This window comes from Macrobrachium nipponense, chromosome 28 (assembly GCF_015104395.2).
Source record: "Macrobrachium nipponense isolate FS-2020 chromosome 28, ASM1510439v2, whole genome shotgun sequence".
Lineage (NCBI taxonomy): Eukaryota > Metazoa > Arthropoda > Malacostraca > Decapoda > Palaemonidae > Macrobrachium > Macrobrachium nipponense.
This window is the reverse complement of record NC_087217.1, coordinates 32,829,288-32,847,764: the sequence shown is the minus strand read 5'-3', so window position 1 is coordinate 32,847,764 and position 18,477 is coordinate 32,829,288.

The following is an 18,477-nucleotide window of genomic DNA, read 5'->3' as shown; positions in this document are numbered from 1 at the left end:
CTCATATCTAAGGTTAAAAAGTCTGTTATTCGCTGAATAGAGGTCGCGAGTGGAGAAAAACCCCGTTTACAACACCAATCACAGATCGCCCATTTGCCTTGGTAAACCACGGAGGTCGACTTTCTATGACTTCTGGACATATGCCCAGTTGTTCTCTGAGAAAAGCCTCTCACTCAGAGGACATACTTGATAGCCTCCAACCGTGAAGAGACAGGGATTCTACTGACTGGTGGAACCTTTCCGCATGGGGCTGACACAGATGTCACCAAGGGGGAATCTCCCTCAGAACCTCTGACAACAACAACAGCAGATCTGGGAACCATTCTGCCTGAGGCCACAGAGGGGCTACCGAAGTCATCCTGAGACCCTGTGAACTCATCAGCCTGTTCAGAACCTGATGGATCAGAAAACGGAGGGAAGACATACACCTCCAGGTTGTCCCAGGGATGTTGGAATGCGTCCTCTGCCAATGCTAAAGGATCTGGAACCACTGAACAGAACACCTCCAGCTTCCTGTTGAAGTGTGTCACAAAAAGGTCCAGCATGGGTCTCCCCCAAATCTGGAAAAGGTTGTCTGCCACCACTTGATGAAGGGACCACTCTGTGCCTAGGATCTGATCCCAGCGACTGAGTTTGTCTGCGACCACGTTCCGTTTCCCTGGAATATACCTGGGTGAGAGCTCTACCCAATTGCTGACCACCCACTGGTGAAGCTCGACGGTCAAGGCGTGAAGTTGACGTGAAACCAGGCCTCCCTGTTTGTTCGCATAGGCTACCACCGTGGTGTTGTCCAACACAAGAACGACAGAATGACCCTCTACCTTCCCCCGAAACTCCTTTAGACCCAGGAAAGAGGCCTTCAACTCCAAGACGATATGTTGCTGCTTGTCCTCCTAACTCCAAACGGCTGAAGCGATGAGGCTGCCTAAATGAGCCCCCCAACCTGCGAGGGAGGCGTCCATGAACAGAAGGAAGTCCGCTGGAAGAGAACGCAGAGGGACACCCTTCAACAGATTCTGGTCATCCAACCACCAATGAAGGTCTTCTCTCACTTCCAGAGACAGAGGAACCATTAACAGGGGAGAGTCCCCTGCCGGAGACCAGAATTCTCCCAGTCTCCATTGCAGAGACCGAAGATGAAGATGCCCATGAGGGACCAGCTTCTCCAGGGAAGACAACACTCCCAGAAGAACCTGCCACAGATGAGCTGACTGATGTGACTCTAACAGGAAGTTGCGCGCCACCACCCACAACTTCTCCAATCTCTGATCCGACAGGAAAACTTTTGCCACTGTTGTATCGATGACCATGCCCAGGTAGAGAATCCTTTGAGTGGGTACAAGGTTCGACTTTTCTTGTTTGACTAATATGCCCAGTTACAGACAGAACAGAAGTAGACGATCCCTGTCCTGCAGCAGCTTTTCCCTGGAAATTACCAAGACTAACCAATCGTCGAGGTACCTCAGCAAACGGATCCCCTGAGCATGGGCCCAACTTGACACAAGAGAGAAGACCCTTGTGAACACTTGAGGGGCTGTCATCAGCCCGAAGCACAAGACTCTGAACTCGAAGACCTTGTCCCCAAGAGAGAAGTGAAGGAACTTCCTGGATGGGGGATGAACAGAGATTTGGAAGTATGCGTCCCTTAAGTCTATCGACAGCATGAAGTCGCCTTCCCTCACGGCTGCCAACACTCAGCTCTGGGTCTCCATCTTGAACAGTGTCTTTCTGATGAAGTGATTCAAGGTGGATAAGTCAATCACAGGCCTCCATCCTCCCGATGCCTTGGGCACCAAGAAGATGTGACTGTAAAACCCCGGGGACGGACGCACTACTTCCTCTATCGCATCCTTGTCCAGCATTTTCTGCACTTCCTCCCAAAGAGCCAAGAACTTCAGAGAATCTGGGGGATATGCCTTCCTGAGCTGCGGCTTGTCCAACAGAGGAGGAGAGAAGTCGAATGGCAGTAGGTATCCCACCCGAAGGACATCTACCACCCACTTCTCCACCCCATAACTCTGCCACTTGGCCCAATGGCGCGCCAGGCACCCCCCACCCGTGGCGCAGGAGAGGGAGAGGCACCTAACCTACTGACGGCCCCCTTTACCTCTGCCCCTTGGGCCCCTTCTTCTTGGCTTGAAGGAACGAGAGCGAAAAGGGCGTTGATCTTCTGACTTAGGCTGTGTCGAACGGGAAGGCCCTGCCGAACTTGAGGTCCTCGACGGCCTACCAGGCGATGATCTCCTTGACTGCTTCTGGACAGGGGGAGAAGGAGGAGCCGGACGTCTCCGAGGACGAGACTCTTACTTAGACACAGCCTGGTGCACCAATCTGTCTTTGGTGTCAGCCCGGCACCGGTCTATTGCATTCTCGAGCTCTGTCCAAGGAAACAAAAATTGGGACTCCAACAGATCTCCGTTCCTCAATGCCAGCAAGGACTCGGTGTCGAGCGATCTCTCCATCCTAGACAAAGCCACGTCCCTTCTAATCAGAAGAAGATTTGCCCATAAATTAGCACTGAGGTGAGCCAAATATGAAAACGCCTTGCCCCCGGACTGCAACAGACTGGCAAGCGAGGATGCACTCACCAACCCTTCCAGGAACCTTTCGGAAGCTATCTTGGCAATAACCACAGACCAGAAGTCCAGCCAAGAAACCGTCTGCAACATGGAGGCCACCGTAGATTCCAATGCTGAGGCATCTTGTGGAGACAAAGACGGAGCCACCGGCCTCACCTGTTCCAAAGTCAATCCCGGCTTCAGGCGAATGATGTCTGGGTTAAGATGGAGTGACAACAAAAAAACAGAGCTCGTAGCATAGTACTTCCTATGTCTCGTGAAAGGCAGAGGTAGTAGTTTGGTAGAGCGGTGTTAACCTTCTGCAAGACCGACTGAACATGGCCCGACAAAGAAAACTGAAGAGATGATTTGGGGTCATAAGTAGCTCCCACCAAGGCTTCCAAGCAAGATGGAGTGTAAGACGACCGAGCCTGAGTCCTACTTTCCAAATTGTTAAACCCACGAATGAGATCAACAACTTCTGAAAAGGAAGACAAAAACTCTTGCATGTCTCCCTCCTCCTGCTCCGGCAACGGAGACTGATGATGAGAAGGATGTGTAGGCTCCTTCCCCACCAAAATTAACGGAAGGGTTAGCAGCCAAACAGCCCGAAACCCAACTAACCTGTCTGGGCTGGGTCCATGCGTCGGCTTCCGAGACAAACCCACTACAACACTAGGAACATCACTTACCTCAACAGATGACTCAACATTGTGGTGGGATAACAAGCTTATGAGAAAGCAGCAAATCTCCCCCACATAAACTTAACCTGTCTGGCTACCAAACCCACCCTCAATCACACTGACTTGCCACAGAGCACCACAACTCTCACTTTCACTATTAACATTCTGATCCCTCTTAACCTCGTCCGAATACAGCGAATCAACTTCTAAAACATCCTTGCTCTTGATGACGCTCTTCTTACCCTTCTTTCTACCCACCTGTTTCCACTCACCGCTATCCAAATCACTCTCAGCCCTTCCCCCAATGTATTCAGTCCTAGTCTCATCCTGTCCGTCATCCATACTACCCTTCTTTCCCTAAGTCGTCTTCTTTTCCTCAGCCCCCTTCTTATTCTTGTCCTCAGGTTTATCCTTATCCTGTCTCTTTCCCTTCTTTCCTTTACCTATCACAAACAAGTCACCTTCGTCATTCGTAGTTTCATCCACTCGCTCTTCCAATGTTATTAAATCAAGATTGAATGTACAAATAGTTGAGGATGAAGAAGAAGAAGAAGAAGAGGAAGAAGAAGAAGAAGAAGAAGAAGAGGAAAACGTAAGAGAAGTAAACAAAACTGAAATGACAGAAAAAGATAAGGAAAACAAAGAACAAGATAAAAGTATGGATGCAGAGATACTCATTGATACTACATATGAGGCTATAAAGCAGCATACCTACGAAGAAATAAATTACGATATGACAACACAAAAGAAAATGCCGAAGAGGCTCTACCCAGATCTACACAATGACGGGAAAGAGGAAAAAATATACAAAAAAGACAAAGTCTGCAACCTTTTGAAAAGAGGGAATTGCAGATTTGGAGAAAAATGTTACTACAAACATCCTAAGATATGTCACAACTATGAAATATATGGTAAATGTGCATACCTAGATGGATATGAGGATGATTGCAGAGATCTACATCCAAAAATATGCAAAAACCTAAAAGAAGGAAAAGGATGTAAGTTCGACAAAAAAATGTAAATATATGCACCCTGTAGCCATGAAAAATAATCAAATAAATAACCAATCAAGTAATAAAATCCAAAATAAGAAAGAAACAAATAAAGAGAGGAATGAAGAATATCAGGTAAAGAAAAAAGCAAGCCATCAACGAGATATGCAGAGGTGTCAGCAAAAAATTTCAATGCATCAGCTCCAAGATTCTACTCAAGAGATAATAACTGTTTTTATTATGCAAGAGGATATTGCAGATATGGAGAAAATTGCAGATCAGACACAAAATGAATAATTATGATGAAGGAAGAACAAATATTATGGAAAAGTTGGATTTTTTAATGTCAGAATTTCTGGAAATGAAAAAAAGAACAACATACCAGAACAGGAAAGAGACATGGGAAAAATCCTTCCTTATTATTACCAATATTAAATGAAGGAGAAAACACGCAAACCATCATAGTGATGAATGCGCAGGGTTTAGTTACGAGTAACTCAAAAAGAAAAATAGAGTACTTAGAAGAACTAACCCAAATTGAAAAGAAAATAGATATAATGAATATAAGTGAAACCTGGTATTCCCAAGAGACTGGGAATGATGATCAAATAAAAGGGTTCCAAACTTATAGATCAGATAGAAAAAATAGGAATCAAGGGGGAACCGCAATATATGGGAAAGACAAAAAACAAGGAAAAATATATGAGAAATATAGTAACTCAGAATGTGAACTAATAGCGGTAGAATTTGAATCTGAAAAATTAATGAACATAGTAATATATAGACCTCCTAATACTAAAGAGTTTGACTTAATAATTGAAAAATTGGATGATATATGTAGAAATCACAAGGACTGGACTATTCTCCTATCTGGAGACTTCAACTTTCCTTTCGTAGACTGGAAGAACGAATAGGAGATTGTGGATGTACTTATACATATAAAAAAGAGAGTAATAGTAGTGCAGAAGATAAGAGGCAATTCGAAAAGCTATTAGATATGCTACTAGAATACAACATTCAACAAATAAATCACCTGCCAACAAGAAAGGAAAATACTTTAGACCTAGTATTTGTGAACGAGATGAATTATGTTAAAGAAATAATAGTTTATAATGCGAGTATTTCAATTTCAGACCATAATGTCATAGAATTAACAGTCCATTCCAAAGCAAGTGAAAACAGAGATAAGCAAGAAATGAAAAAGTGGGAAGGATATGGAAAACCATACAACTTTCTACAGTAAAAACTTATAAAATGGTCAGAAATAAATGAAAAATTAAACAAAGATTGGGATAACATTTTCTTAAGTGATGACATAAAGGTAAATACGGAGATATTATATAAAATATTAGAGAAAATAGTGGATAAATATATACCGAAGAAGAAAAGTAAACATCAGTCATGCATACCAAGAGACAGAAGGATCTTGTTCCAGAAAATCAGAAAGTGGAAAAAAGGTCTTGCAAAAGAAAAAAATGCATGGAAAGTTATAGAACTAAAAAGTAAGATAGAAAATGCAGAACAAAAGATTATACAATCAAAAGAAAATGAAAAACGGGACTTGGAAGAAAAAAACCCTATTAAATATCAAGCAAAATCCCAAACTATTATACTCATATGCAAAGAAGATGAATAAAAGAAGAATAGAAATAGGCCCTCTAAGAATTGAAGGGAGATTAACGAATGAAAAAAAGGAAATTTGCAACATATTGGCAGAACGATATAATAGAGAATTCACCCCTAGAATAGATAATGAAGATAATGATATAGAAGTAAGGGATGAAAATAGTGAATATTTAGCTGACATAGATATTAATGAAGCTGATATTGTGCAGGCTATTAATGAAATTAAAAATGGAGCTGCTGCAGGGCCTGATGGAGTGCCTGCTATTTTGTTAAAGAAAGTAGTTCATTCTATCGCAAAGCCACTTGCAATATTATTAAGACAAAGTGTAGATACAGGCAAGATTTATGATGAGCATAAATTAGCATATATTACCCCTACTTTCAAAAGTGGATCAAGACTAGAGGCAAGTAATTATAGGCCTGTGAGTCTAACATCACATATTATGAAAGTGTATGAAAGGGTAATGAAGAAAAATATTATGAAACATTTAATAAAAAATAATTTGTTTAATAAAGGACAACATGGTTTCGTACCCGGAAAAAGTACACAAACCCAACTGTTAGTCCACCGTGAGAACATATTCAAAAATATGAAAAGCGGAAATGAAACAGATGTGGTTTATTTAGACTTTGCAAAAGCTTTTGACAAAGTAGACCATAATATATTAGCGAAGAAAATTAGAAAACACAATATCGTGGATAAAGTAGGAAGATGGTTAAAAGAATTTTTACACAACAGAAAACAGATAGTTATTGCAAACGACGAGAAATCGGATGAAGCCAAGGTAATATCCGGTGTGCCGCAAGGTACGGTGTTAGCTGCAATACTGTTTGTTATTATGATTGAAGACATAGACAGTAAAGTTAAGGATTCGGTAGTGAGTAGTTTCGCAGATGACACAAGAATAAGTAGAGAAATTACTTGTGATGAAGATAGGAACGCTCTACAAAGAGACCTTAACAAAGTATATGATTGGGCAGAGGTAAATAGGATGGTATTTAACTCTGATAAATTTGAATCAATAAATTATGGAGACAGAGAAAGAAAGCTATATGCATATAGGGGACCTAATAATGAGACAATCACAAATAAGGAAGCAGTTAAAGACCTTGGTGTGATGATGAATAGGAACATGTTATGCAATGATCAAGTAGCAATTCTGTTGGCAAAATGTAAAGCAAAAATGGTAATGTTGTTACGGCACTTCAAAACAAGAAAAGCTGAACACATGATTATGCTTTATAAAACATATGTTCGTAGTCCACTTGAATATTGCAATATGATATGGTACCCACACTATCAAAAGGATATTGCACAAATAGAGAGTGTACAAAGGTCCTTTACAGCTAGAATAGAAGAAGTTAAAGACCTTGACTACTGGGAAAGACTACAATCCTTAAAATTATATAGTCTAGAAAGGAGAAGAGAACGCTACATGATAATTCAGGCATGGAAACAGATAGAAGGAATAGCAGAAAATATCATGGAACTAAAAATATCAGAAAGAGCAAGCAGAGGTAGATTAATGAACTAAAAATATCAGAAAGAGCAAGCAGAGGTAGATTAATAGTGCCCAAAACTATACCAGGAAAAATAAGGAAAGCACACAGGACATTAATCCACTACGCACCAGCATCGATAATGCAGCGTCTATTCAATGCGTTGCCAGCTCATCTGAGGAATATATCAGGAGTGAGCGTAGATGTGTTTAAGAATAAGCTCGACAAATATCTAAACTGCATCCCAGACCATCCAAGATTGGAAGATGCAAAATATACCGGAAGATGTACTAGCAACTCTCTGGTAGACATTAGAGGTGCCTCACACTGAGGGTCCTGGGGCAACCCGAACAAGATGTAAGGTCTGTAAGGTAAGGTCACTGTCTTTACCACTTCTGGCCAATCACAAGACCTAGTAGGCCTACCTCCTACAGCTCCCTCTCCCATGAACCCCATTCATCATCAGTAAGAATTTTTCGTCCATTATCTCAACCATTCTCTCTTCCGCTTCTTTCACTTCTTCTTTCATTTCCACTTTTGCACTCCTTAGCATTCCTCTCATTTCCTCTAACTCACTCTTCAGCTCCTCACACTCTACCCTTAACCTCTCATTATCCACTTCCAATTGTCCTCTTACTTCCCTCTCCAACCTCAACTCCTCCTTCAGCCTCTCCACCTCACTCAATCCTTCCATCCCAAACTTTCTCACCACTCATACACACTGGCCTAGACCAATCGTCCTGCAGCTGCCACACCAGCAGTCCCTGTTCGGGCGCCAAAAAAATAATGTGGCGGGATAACAAGCTTATGAGAAAGCAGCAAATCTCCCCCACATAAACTTAACCTGTCTGGCTACCAAACCCACCCTCAATCACACTTTCCTCTTAACACTACAAAATACAGCAGGACAATTGACCCATACCTACATACAGAACAAAAAAACACAAACAGGTACTCACCTCTGGCTTCTGCTACTCAGGGCTAGGCTGTGCTGTCCACTGGATATAGGCTATAGGCTAGCTGACACACAATCACCGCTGACAACCAAACACAAACCAACCACCCGGACCCACAACCCCACAAAAACTCAATAACCCGACAAATCACTGCAGACGAACACCAACAGCCTGAAAGAACATGACAACCACACGACTTCCCCCAGCACAACAACCCGCCAAAACCAACACTGCCCCAACCACCACTCACAGACACCGAAAATGCACCATAAACCTCTTCAACCTTACCACAACCAGACAGACACACGCACAACAACTTCACCACCCAAAAATATCTATCAAATAACACCAAAACAACTAAACACCAAACCGACACTAACTTCACCAGACGCCTCACTGCTTACGACTCTTGTAACAGACTTCCACTGACTTACCACAGAGCGCCACAATGGACATGCTTCCGACCGCCATTTAACCACTCCCATTCATTCTTCCACCAATCTCTCTCTCTCTCTCTCTCTCTCTCTCTCTCTCTCTCTCTCTCTCTCACACAACCTTTGGAGATGTTGTCGAATATAAACTATCATTACTCCTCCATAACATGTCCATGAATGGTCATGGGCATGGCAGACGTACGTACGTGAGATGGGGGGGGAAACCAAACACTCGAGATCGAAGGAGAATCCCCTAGAGTCGAACTCTTGGAAGCACCAGTGAGAGAGGCAGGAAAACATTCCTGCTGCACCAACTAAGCGCTCACTACCTTTGACCTCTTGACAGGCACCTCGAGATCCTTACAGCGATGAATACACCTTGGAGAAGAAGGAGCACTTACATCATGTGCACGGGCGGGGGAGGTTGCAACTCGCTCGCATGTGCATGGACGGGGGAGGTTGCAATATGCTGGCGATGCGCACGGACGGGGGGGAGGTTAACACGCCCATGATTTAAGGCAGAGGACGAAGCATCCCCTGCAGATCGCACACGGGAAGGAGCACTAACACTGCCCGAAACAACAGCACTCTCAGGAACACGCCCATGTTGTTCTTCCCTCGTAGGCGAAGGAAGGGCAAAGTCCTTAGCCTTCCAACGCTTGATATGCCAACGGGGCGTAGAGGGGGAAGAGGGAGAGGAAGACAGCACTGATTTCTTATGCGCACTCTTCTCAGGAGCGGGGACAAAGCAACACGTTTCCTACCAGTCTTCCCAACCGATAAGGCAGCCAACTTCACATCCAATACAGAGTCCAACCTCTGAAGTACTGCCTGGCATATGACCTCAGACTGATGTGCCAGAGAAGGCTCCAATGACAAGGAAGGGAGATGTAGCAAACTGGGCAGCAGGGATGACGTCATGGCTGAGAAAGGTGGATCAGAGGAGACATTAGCCTGGTGGCCTCCCGATACTTCCATCGACGAATCAATGGAAGAAAAGGAAGGAGATGCAGGAACAACACTATTATGGGGGTTGACTACTGTAGGAGACGAAACATCGGGAAGAGGCAAAAAACCTCCCCAAGTAGGAAGAGTCGAAGCCCTCCGATGTTCTCTTTTGCCATAAAACGACCTCCACTGCTCCTTAGGCCATGCCCGGCATTCCGTGCAAGGATTCGTGATAGTACAAAAATTAGAACAACACCTACTGTTATGTGAGGGTCAATTGCTGTCGAAGCCAGAAAACGAGAACATGGAAAACATACGCTGATGCCGAGAAGGAGCAGAAGAAGCCATAATATCAGCCAAACACACACACACACGCTAAACACAAGCGAAACGGGCAATGAACTGGGAAAAGGCCAAGAGAGGTTAACAGGACGCTTGCCCAGGCGGTCAAAGAAAAGACTGGCGTAGCGGCGTCATCCTTGACCAATCCTCACCCGAGCTACACTTGCTTTGCCAGATATCACAAGATTCCTTGCTTTCATCTGCTTTTTAACTGGGTGCAGCTAGGCGCTAGAAATTATCCTATTGTTAAGACCAAAGATTTGTTCATGTATGAACAATATACGCTTAATAGTTGCACAAATCTAAAATAAATTCATAAATCATAATATCAGAAATAGGTTTTTATGTAACTTACCCAGTAATTATACAGCTAAGAGTGTCACTCACTGGCAGTTTAAATACCAAAATTCGTGGGTCGCGCTAATTTTTCTGTTTTGTTTTGGCTAGGTAACAATGGCCTGCCCAATTTAGGGGTGAAAGAGAGAAACAATTTGGCAAAAAGTTCAGTTTGTTTCTGCCGGCCGACAGCTGTAGATGGTTGTTGGTTGCACTTATTCCTGGAATTTCTTGGACTACCTTATTGTGCTATCGCAATTGGTGAAGTACTCTTTTCTTGTGTTAGCTGATTTGGCAAACAGTTAGGTGCTATTTTGATTTTGGATAAAGAACTAGACTTTGCTTTTATCCTTGGGTGATCGACAGGTGTTAGTGTTGTTGGCAATGTCGAACATAGGTTCTTCTAGCTTTAGATATTGCGATAAAGGTTGCAAGACTAGGCTAACCAAGGAATCTTATGATGCACATATGTCGAGGGCAAGTATGTTTCTTTGATATGAGATGTAAAGAATGTGTTGATTGGGACGAGAGAAAGTGGAAGAGTTTAAAGTCTCATTTAAAGAAGTTTGAGAGAAACAGCAAAGAAAGGCTTTGCTTAGGTCTAATTCAAAACCAGCTACCGGTTTCAGTCAAGCACCAAGAAGTGCCTGCTTGCTTAGTTCCGCCTCAGTCATCTGTTGTGCAGGAGTGCCCATCGGCACCCTCAGTGCCTGCAGCTTCTGCTGCTGTACCAGTGGACCCTATACAGTCAAAGCTGGACAATATTTTGCTTTTAAGGGGGCCGGCCGGAACCCTTATATATGGGGGTATAGGGCAAAAAATGCAAAGTCATGAAAAAATTCATGGAGCTTCATATGGCAATTGAGAATACACATATGAAATATTCCCTCAAAATTCCTTACTTTCGTAGTTACAGGGTAATTAGTAAACATAACTCAATAAGCCTAAAACATTTTTCTTCTGTTATCGTAAATTTTGATAATTATTGTCAAAGAAATTGTGAGAAATGGCATCTGTAGAGATTCCCTGGGTCACAGAGGGGAGTATCAAGTTGAACCATGATTCAGTGCGAGCACAGACTTCAAGTAGTCTACACATTCGAGTTCCACCTCTGACATTCGCTTGCTTTTACATATGTTTCTCTATGTTTCGGCAAGAATTTCATCATCCTTCTGAGGAAAAGACAAGGAAAACATCTTGCTAACATAAAGACGAAGAAAATTCGCTCTAATATGATTACAGAATATCATAATATATGCGATATTAACGTAGTTAGTGAAGAGAGAAAGAGGGAGGGTTGCATAGTAAATAAACGCCCCCGTCTTGCCTGAAGCACACGTTACACTGTCCCCCAGGCTACGATCTTTGAGCAAAGGGATCTTAATTTATGATAAATAACATAGTTTTGGTTTATTAATACCCAAAAAGGAATATGAAATTCATAATAATCATGATTTATTAACATTGTCTTTGTAAAAAAAGAGTACAACTTCGAATTTCACCTCTTGACATTCTCTTGCATTTACGTTTGTTTAGTATTTTTGTTTCGGCAAGAATTTCATCATGCCAAAACGGAAAATACTAGGAAAACATCTAGCTAACACACAGAAGAAGAAAATTCGCTGTAATAAGCCGAGTTAGTGAGGGAGAGAGAGAGAGAGAGAGAGTTGCGTAGGAAGGAGTACCCCGTCTTGCCTGACGCATTGCCCCCAAGCTACGATATATGAGCAAAGGGATCACCATTTATGATTATATTATGATAAATAAAATAGTTTTGGTTTATTAATACACAAAAAAGAAATATAAATTCATAATAAGCATTATTTATTAAAATTGTCGTCATAAATACACAAGGAAAAACTTTGAACGCCCGTATCTCAAAACTATAGTTATTGATCTTCAAAATCTATCTTCTCACTTAGTTTTAAAGCTATAACATTTGAATTTGGTATATAACTCAGAAAGACATTATAGAACAATCAAATGAAGCCCTTTTTTCCTATTTTTGTTACGTCTTTTTTTTTATAAATTTTGTTTTCCTAATTTATAGGGCTTATTTTTTTTACCATAATGAAAAATTCATATCTATCAAAAAAATTACTTTTAGAAAAAAAACTCCTCATTCGAATGGAGGTCTACATCAGGTCTATATATGGTAGTAATCCCAGGTCTTAATATTAAATATCAAGGGAGAAGATAGAATTTGAAAAATGGTTATTTTCGGGATAAATCGCCCTGGCGTCACAAAACCGAAGGTCAGAGGCAAAAATCATATGTGGTTTGGAGATGTCCCAAGTCACCTTATTAAGTGGTATGAATATCAAAGTCCTGTCCTTAAAGAATGGCATTAGCCGGCCGGCCCCCTTAATGAATGAACCTCCTACTTCAGTTCAAGCACCCACGACAGTGCAGCAAACGCCCACAACAGTTCAGCTAGCGCCAGTGGTGGTTGAAGCTCCCACTGTCATGACTCCTTGGGGGCCTGGAGATGCGTTGGCACCACAAGCTCCTGCAGAGGCTGTGTCAACTCAGACTCTGGTGGAGGTAATTACGCCTCAAGCTCATGCAGATGCGGACCTTTCTCCTGTTTCATCAGAGGATGAAGAAGCAGAGGATCAAGAGGCCTCTTCTTCAGTATATGTGGCTTTAACAAAGTTTCTACAGGCCACATATCCGACTATTTTCACGCCAACCACTCCTCCGTCTCCAGAATCGACGTTCATCATGGATTTGCCTTCTTCAGCTAAGAGGGCCTTTAAAGAGATTGACAGTTGGCTTACAGATAAGAGGGGGAGGGTAGGACCACTTTTAGTTTTATACCTTGTAAAATTTCAAGGTGGAGAAATCTGCCTTATGCTACGACAGAGGCCCCATCCTTGGGTATTTGTGCATCTTCACAAGGAGACTTTTCTGGTCTTGTGGATGCAACCAGGTGCTTGGCTTTTTCTTCGGCGAAAATTTTTTCTTCTTCTTCTGAGTTGGAGTATCTTGTAAAGAGCATCTTTAAAGTTTTTGAGGTCTTTAACTTTCTTGACTGGTCAGTTGGTGCCTTGGCCCGCAAGATTAGGTCTTGCTCTTTGCTTCTGGAGAACCTCTTGGCAGATTGGATGGGGGTTCTCTTGTGTATTGACAGAATTAAGGATGGTTCCCACGAGTTGGCCTCTCTCTACACAATGGGAACACTCAAGAAGGAGTCTGGTGTTCTTACACTTCTAAAATGGTTACTGCCTCTCAGAGGTCAGCTCTGTTGTACTTCCCCTTGGACAAGCGACATTTATTCCCTCAAGCAACGGTTTTCAGCATTGCCTCATATCTTGAAAAGAAAAGTATGCAGGATCTTCTCGCCCAGTCCTCCAAAAGGCCTAGAGTTCCTCCAAGGGTAGTTTTGAGGTAACCTCTTCCTTCAAGAGTTCAGCCCTTTCGGGCCAGACAGAGATCCCTCTCCAAATCTAGAGGAAGTACGAGGTTCCCTACAAGAGCCATCGAGAAAATGTCTACGAAAGGTTCCTGTCACAAGTGAGGACAACATTCTCCGCATGCTTGTAGGTGCCAGATTTCTCATGTTTTGGGAAGTTTGGCAAAAGAAACGGGCAGAACCATGGATTATGAAAGTTCTGAAAGAAGGTTACATTATCCCCTTCGTCAGGAAGCCTCCCTTAGTTAGAACACCAGACAGCTTATTCAAAAGGATCAGAGAGGTTTTCGGCTCTTGCGGACAAAGTAACCTCTCTTATAGCAAAGGGAGCAATAGTAGAGCCTGTTCAGGGTCTTTACTTTACAGGTTTCTACAACTATTTCTTCATAGAACAGTGGGCCTGGAGGGCCGTCCTGGATGTCAGCACCTTGAATGTCTTTGTTGTGAAGACAAAGTTCAGGATGGAAACAAACCAGTCAGTCCTGTTGTCCATTAGCCCAGGAGATTGGATGACATCCATAGATCTACAGAACGCTTACTTCCATATTCCCATACATCCCAAGTCAAGGAAAGAATCTCAGGTTTGTTTTTTAAAGACAGGGTTTATCTATTTCACACCCTTTGCTTTGGACTGATGACAGCGCCACAGGTATTTACCAGGATGATGGCTCCCATAGCAAAGTGGCTCCATCTTCAGGGGATACAAATATCATTGTATCTAGACAATTGGCTTCTCAGAGCCCAGTCAGAGAGTCATTGTGCAGAAGCCCTCTGAAAGACTCCTGTTAGTTCAGAGTCAGGAGTCCTTGTAAACTTCCAAAAATCTCAGGTGACTCAGTCAGAAGATTCAATATTTCGGAATGATCATAGTCTCTCAGAATTTTCAGGTTTTTCAGACATTGAAAAGAGTAGCTTCATGCCTAAAGGAGATAGAAGAGGTGCTTTTGTTAAACAAGTCTTCAGCCAACAGTTGGCGGAGTCTGCTGGGGTTTCTATCATAGATAGAACAGTTTCTCTCTCAGCAGGCTACATCTCAGACCCCTGAGGTATTTTTTAAAAGTGAGCTGGAACAGGAAGGTGCTTCCAAACTCATGTGCATTTCCAATAACTCATGAAATTAAAGAGGACCTTCTTTGGTGGAACTCAGAGTTTGGGCCCCAGAACAAAGGTCCTTGCATATAGTAAATGTGAAGGAGCTAATGGCAATAATACATTTAGGTCTTCAGTCCTTCATATCAGAAGTAAAGAACAAAATGATAGCAGTCTATGCAGACAACGCAAAAGCTCTCTTGTGTGTTAAGAATCAAGAAGGGGATCGGTCTTTCTCTCTATAGGAAGTGGCAAGAGATCTCCTCTGGGCAGAATAGAACAATACTCGTTTAGTCACAAGATTCATCCAAAGGAAGCTCAATGTTTTAGTGGATGAGCTAAGTCATCAGAAACAGGTCCTTCCAACAGAATGGACATTGGATCCTCTGGTCTGCCTGGACCTTTGGAGACTGTGGGAAAAACTGATGATAGACTTGTTTGCCACTTCTGGAAACCATTGTCTCCCTCTGTTTTGCTTGCCAGCTCCAGACCCATAGGTGTGGGCAGTGGATGCTTTTCTTCTGGACTAGTCAAACAAGGAGCTGTATGCCTTTCCACCTTTCAACTTTATAAGGCAAGTATTGAACAAGTTCCTTGTGCACAGCAATGTCTCACTGATTCTAGTGGCCCCCTTCTGGCCATCGAAGGAATGGTTCCCCAATCTCGTAGATCTTTTAGTGGACTTCCTGAGGCTGCTTCCTCAAAAGAAGCAGCTACCCAAACAACCACATCTGTCTTCTCTGGCCCTGACAGGATTCAAACCATCAAGAAACTCTTAGAAAGAAAAGATTTTCTAAGGAAGCTTCAGACGCTATCACCATGTGTAGAAGAAAGTCCTCAAACAACGTATATCAGGACAAGCAGAGAATCTTCAGAGAGTGGTGTAAGAATTCCAATGTCTCTTTTTCTAAAACCACTGACACAAATAGCTGATTCTTTGTTCCATTTGAGGTCAGCAAAGAACCTCTCAATCTCTACCACGTTGGCCTTGGTTTTTCGTTGCAGAGGTTTAGACTTATTGTCCAACTCACACATTTTGGATCTGGTTAGATCGTTTGATACCTCCAAGCGTAGTTTCCCTAATGGTGCCAAGGAATCTGGATAAGGGGTTGAAGTGGTTGTCTGGGCTTCGTTTTGAGCCTATGCATGAAATTAGTCTGAGGGACTTAACTAGGAAAACCCTCTTCCTAGTGTCCTTGGCAACTCTAAAAGGATTTAGCAAGGTTCATGCCCTAGATAAGAAAGCGGGCTTTTTGAAAGGGAATGTTATTTGTTCCTATTCCCTTGGTTTTTAGCTACGAACAAGTCCACCTCTAACCCATGACCTCATTCTTTTCGATCTCTAGTTTGACAGAAGTCCTGGGAAAAGATGATGTGGTAAGGACCCTATGCCCCGTGAGGTCCTTAAAGTATTACCTTCACAGACCAAAGACATTTGGGGAGGTTTTGGTGGTCTTTGGTGCTCTGTTAAAAACCCATCGAGACCATTGTCGAAGAATGCCGTAACATTCTTCTTAAGGGACATCATCCAAGAACCGTACTCGCCTGTTCAGGAAGACGTTTTCCTGCTGTGCAAGGCTAAAGCTCATGAAATTTGAGCAATAGCCACTTCATTAGCTTTTAAGAGAAATTTATCTCTCGACTATTATTAATTCAACATTTTGGAAATGCAAATCACTGTTTACATTGTATTATCTCCGTGATGTGGAGACCATGTATGAAGACTGCACTATCCTGGGTCCTTTTCTTGCATCTGTTGTGGTGTTGGGAAAGGAAGTGTAGGAAGCAACCGTTCCTAAATGGTTATTCTCCTTAGCCCAAGGTATGATGTTTTTTATGGAAAGCCTGGAGGTGCAAAGTACCTTTGGTAGGATGCTAGTGGTTATTTAGAAATTGTTTTGGATATAGATAACAATTTTCTGGTGATTTGTTGGTACAGAGCCCTGGTCAAGGGCAATTATTTTGATCCTTTGTTAGCCATCGGAATTGTCCTTCGCTACAAAGGTCCCACTAAAGTAATAGGCGCTACACGGCTTTACCGCCACGCCTTTACATGATAGGACATGTGACAAGGGGCAGTATTATCCTGTAACAACTCTCTTATCAGGTAAAGAATTAACAATTATTTTATTTAATTTTGGCAAAGCTTTCTATTCTTGATCTATTTATAAAAGTGTTGTGGTAGAATTATCCATGCTTCCCACCTTCCCTCAATGTGGGAATCAGCTATATAATTACTGGGTAGGTTACATAATTAAAAATGACATTTTTATAATATTCCCTAGCATGGATTTATTTTGAACAGCATTAAACAAACTGAGCTCTTTGCAAAGTTGTTCCTCTCTCTTACCCCGAAAGTGGGTGGGCCATTGTTACCTACCCAAAACAAAGCAGAAAAATTAGCACAACCCACGATTTTCGGGATTTTAACTGCCAGCAAGTGAAACTCTTAGCTATATAATTATACAGGGTAAGTATAATTAAAACTTTATTTTATTATAAAAATGTCATTTCACTAATGACGTAGGACACAGTTCCTGGCAAACATGATACTGCATTCATGCAATGTGTATTACAATAAACTGTCTAATATATTGGACAAAGTACAGATATGTAGTCTACAATATAAAATATAAGTTTTTAAAATCAAGAACAATACAAAAAGTAAGAATGTCAGTAAATGTCCCTTGTATACATATATTTAGTGAAAACCAAACTACACATTTACTTATAGTATACATCTGTCAGGTGCCGATTGGATGTATGGTATGTCGATAAAAAAAGTTTTTAAAAATTCGCGGAAAAATACTTATAGGCCTACCAGGCAAAAACTTTTGAATCATGCGCCTTGGGGGATGCTGAGAGCTCACGGATCAAGGCGTTGTTTTGTTTACAATCATTACCCAGGCACGCAAGCGCGAATTTCTTTCTTATCGCACTAAAAAGTATCAGTGACACATCTCAGAAATTATTTTGTCACTGACATAATTTTTGCACCATTTTAAATTAGATATTACATGGAGTATTATATATGAAAATGTGCGCAATTTCATGTAGAATACATCAATAAAATACTCATGATTGTAGCTTTTATCAGTTTTGAAATATTTTCATATAAATAACGATACGTGCCAAAATTTCAACCTTCGGTCAACTTTGACTCTACCAAAATAGTTGAAAAACGCAATTGTAAGCTAAAACTCTTATATTCTAGTAATATTCAATCATTTACCTTCATTTTGCAACAAATTGGAAGTCTCTAGCACAATATTTCGATTTATGGTGAATTTATGAAAAAAAAAAAAATTCCTTACGTCCGCGCAGTAACTCTTCCGAAAAAATCATAACTTTTTTTGTGCGATTATCGTGTTTGCACCATTTTAAATTAGCAGTTACATAAAGTTTTATATATGGAAATGTGCGCAATTTCATGCACAATACAACTAAAAACAACCCATGGTTGTAGCTTTTATCAGTTTTGAAATATTTTCATATAAATAACGATAAGTGCCCAAAATTTCAACCTTCAGTCAACTTTGACTCTACCGAAATAGTCGAAAAACGCAATTGTAAGCTAAAACGCTTATATTCTAGTAAT